The following is a 4,485-nucleotide window of genomic DNA, read 5'->3' on the forward strand; positions in this document are numbered from 1 at the left end:
AATCTAAGTTATCAACTAAATAAGCTAATAGAACCTCCTATTCTAGGGAGATTATTGGGTTCGAACAACAGATTGTGTCTTCGTTCGATACTTCACAGTACCGAATGGTATTGAACTTGGTACTGTGAAGTACTGAGTTCGGTACTTCACGGTACCAAGCATACTGAACTCGGTACAGCTCAGTATTGAGTTTAGTACCACGTATAGGGTGATGTGGCGCACTTTCATTGGCTCCAGACATCATTCAGTGTCCGAACCCAATAATTTCCTCCTATTCTATTATTACAAAGGGAAAGGCCCCTCTATTTGCTTCGGAGGAGATAGAAAGCTAATGATAATTTTGTCATTTAATTGAACCATTTAATACGAAAATGTATCACAAATAAAATGTAACACTCAAACTTGCCACCAAGGCAATAATGAAAATAAACTCTTCATTAGTGTCACTGATAAACAAGATGAAATGAGGAGGAGGTCGGTGAAACATGGAAGAAGATGAAGAACAGACAGTGAAATTGTATTTGATTATTATATCTATTACAGCTTATTACAATGCTATTTATAGACAACGTATGTAAAGAAATACAAGAAAGGACAGCTGACGTGGCAAAGACTAAAAGCAGATTTACAGATATATGTTCCTTGACAGCTCCCCTCAAATTAACCATTTTGTGAGCAAATGGTTAATTTGGATCTAAGAAGTTGAAAGCGATTTATCGGAAGAGCTTTAGTTAGGATATCTGTGACTTGATCAATGGTGGAAATGTGATGTATCGAAATATGGCCTTTCCGGATGTGATCGCTGATGAAATGATAGTCGATTTCGATGTGTTTTGTCATTGCGTGAAACACAGGATTGTTAGCTAGCGCTATTGTAGAAGTGTTGTCACAATGGATCACCGTTGGAGAAGTTTACTGAATGCCAAGATCCTCAGCTAGGCGACGAATCCATAGGATGTCCGAGGTTGCTGAAGACAGCGATCAGTATTCAGCCTCGGTGGAAGATCTTGCTACCGTCGTTTGCTTCTTCACCGACCATGAGACCAAATTCGGACCGAGGAAAGTGCAGAATCCAGATATGGATTTTCTGTCTTCGGTATTCGCAGCCCAGTCAGCGTCTGTATAGGATCAGAGCTGCGTGGATCCTGTCTTGAGTGGTAATCCGTAGTTTAGGGATCCTTTGAGATAGCGAAGGATACGCTTGAGAGCTAGAAAGTCGCCGTTCCGCGGTTGGTGCATGTGTTGACATACGGAGTTGGTGGCGAACGCAATGTCAGGTCGTGTAATGGATAGGTATTGCAACGAGCCAGCTAATTTCCGGAAAAGCTTTGGATCGGCGAACAGTTGATTATCGAATGAGGATGGTGGGCGAGAAGAAGCGGGAGACGTCGCTGGTTTGCAGTCTGTGAATCCTGCACTAGCAAACAAATCCTGTGCATAATGTGATTGACATAGGAAATAACCATAAGTAGTTTTAATAACCTGAATGCCGAGGAAGAGGGAAATCTCGCCCAGTTGCTTCAGACTAAACTCCGACTGAAGTTGACCCAGAACGAGCTGGATGTGATCGGGTTTGTTTCCTGTAATTAAGATATCATCTACATAGATTAGAACAAATATATGAATATCATTTTGATGAAAAATTAGAAGAGATGGATCGGCTTTGCTGAAAGCAAAACCAAGACGCTGAAGGAACTCGGTGAGCTTCTGAAACCACTGTCGTGGTGACTGTTGAAGACCGTAGATTGATTTATGTAGTCTGCACACGTGATTGGGAAATTTGGAGTCCTCAAAGCCCCGCGGTTGCCTCATGTAGACTTCATCTTGCAAATCGCCGTGGAGAAAGGCGTTGGAAATGTCAAGCTGAGTGATTTTCCAGTGATTGTTTAAAGCGACAGCTATCAACATGCGAATGGTGACCATCTTTGCAACCGGACTGAACGTCTCAGTAAAATTTACACCAAACTCCTGGGAACAGCCTTGAGCAACCAGACGGGCCTTGTAGCGATCGAGTTGTCTGTTCGGAAGCAGCTTCGTTTTGAATGTCCATTTGCAACCTATGAGAGGTTTGTCCGGTGGCAATGGAACTAGTGACCATGTACCATATTTTTGCAATGCTAGGAACTCAGCTGACATGGCCGATCGCCAGTGACTGTGTTTGGATGCTTCGTTGTATGAAGACGGTGTGATATTCGCATTCGGAACAGTCGATAGTGTAAATATCTGCTTCGGTTTTGTAATACCAGAGCGTAGACGGGTTTGCATTGGGTGTCGAACGGGTTGCAGATTGGTCGAAGAGGATGTAGTATTGATCTCAGGAGACATGTCTGTTGTCTGAGGAATGAGAGCAGGATGTTCAAACTGGGTGATTGGTTTGACGTTGTTCTGTTTGAATTGAATCGTGGAGGTTGGAACCAGGAGCGACGGAGGTACATATCCTGCACTAGATTCATTCGACCTGTTATTGTTAGATGACATAAATGGAAAATTGTTCTCATAGAATACCACATGACGAGAAATGTAAAGACGATTTTGAGGAATTTGAAGACAACGATAGCCCTTATGATAACTTGAATATCCCAAAAACACGCAAACCTGAGATCGTGAGGATAATTTATGTTTTGCATATGGTTTTGTCCACGGGAAGCATAGGCAACCGAAGGTACGAAGATGAGAGTACGATGCTTGGAGTCCATGTAGGCGATAATACGGTGTCTGATCATTGATTGCAGACGATGGAAGACGATTAACTAGGTAGTTTGCTGTAGATACAGCTTCGGCCCAAAAGGACTCGGGTAGTTGGGCGGCATGAAGAAGTGTTCTTGTGAGGTCAAGAAGATGCCTATTCTTTCGTTCGGCAATGCCGTTTTGCTCTGGTGTGTGCGGGCAACTCATTTGATGAGTAATGCCATTTTGGTCGAGGTAAGAGTGAAACATGTGGCTGTTATATTCCCCACCACCGTCAGACCTTAGAGTTTGGACTTTTGAATTAAATTTGTTATTGACTAAATTGCAGAAATGTTGAAATTTCATTAAAACTTCATCTTTGGTTTGAAGCAAATAGAGCCAAGTAAATCTGGAAAAGTTGTCAGTGAACGTAACATAAAACCGGAAGCCTGTGAAGGAGCAAGTCGGAGCCGGACCCCAGACGTCCGAATGGACTAGCTGAAAAGGCTTATTACAGACAGAATTACGCAAAGTAAAAACTTGTTTATGACTCTTAGACACGTTACAGGAGACACACACATAATTAGAAGCATGAGACATTATATCGGGATCTATTTTAGATAGAAGTTGAAGTTTCCGGCCATGAGGATGGCCAAGACGAGCGTGCCACATCATCTTGCGGGAGTCGGACGTTGTGAGCGCGGTCTTGTTGCAGCTGACGGGAGCTTTAATGTGGTAGAGTCCATTGTGCTTGGGACCCCGGAGAAGCACCCTGTTGTTCTGAAGGTTCTTTATGATGAATTCGTTAGCGGTGAAAGATATTGAGACATTATTGTCGGATGCAAGACTAGATACAGAGAGGAGATTGTTAGTAAGCGACGGAACATGATAAATTTTATTAAGATAAAGCTTACTCTGTGACTCGGGAAGTGGCAGTAAGCCTTGCCCCGAGTTTTGAATGGAGAGATTGCTACCATTGGCTGTGGATATAGAATCATAGCCGGTATACGGTGCTGACTGGTGGAGGTTCGTTGCATCAGCCGTTAGGTGAGAAGAGGCCCCAGAATCAAGTATCCAGTCGTTAGTTGCCGCGAATTGTTGTTGCGCTGAGAGAGCCCGGTAGTTAGTAGGAGGTGCGTTGTTCAAGTTTTAACGGTGCCAGCAATTTACGGCGGTATGTCCGATCTTTCCACAAATTTGACAGACCGGACGAGATTGTTGAGGACGGGTGTGTGACTTGTTCGAACATCCCCTGTAGTTACTGGACTGATTGCTGAACAGAGCCGTAGTCTCGGATTGATGACTTTCTTGAAGCAGTTGATGTTGAAGATTGATCTCTTCACTACTAAGAAGAGAATAAAGATCGTCAAGGCTGATTGGTTGTAACGAGGTTCTTATCTCCGTTTTAAACGAATTGTAACTGGCGGGAAGTCCGTTTAAAATGTACAGAACAATATCTTCTGTGTCCACCGTTGATCCAGCCGCCGCGATGTTATCCACCAATTTCTTGATATGATCGAGGTATTGCTGCATTGTTTGATCGGCCATCCTGATTTGGTGAAGCTCATTTTTGAGCTGGATGACGCGAGAGCGGTTTGCTGGTTGGAGACGGCGTTCCAAGGTGATCCAGATGTCGTGGGCGGTGTGAAGGGTGATCACATAGGGTAGAATGCTCGGAGAAATTGTAGATAGGAGAGCCGAGACCAGATTTAGGTCGATCAAGCGCCAGCGATTTTGATCAAGAATGTCGGAGTCAAGTGGACAAAGAACCGTGCCGGAGAGATGACCGTCATATCCATTGGCGGCGAAATGTTGATA

The sequence above is a fragment of the Dendrobium catenatum genome, unplaced genomic scaffold (genome assembly GCF_001605985.2).
Source record: "Dendrobium catenatum unplaced genomic scaffold, ASM160598v2 fragScaff_scaffold_1351, whole genome shotgun sequence".
Classification (NCBI taxonomy): domain Eukaryota; kingdom Viridiplantae; phylum Streptophyta; class Magnoliopsida; order Asparagales; family Orchidaceae; genus Dendrobium; species Dendrobium catenatum.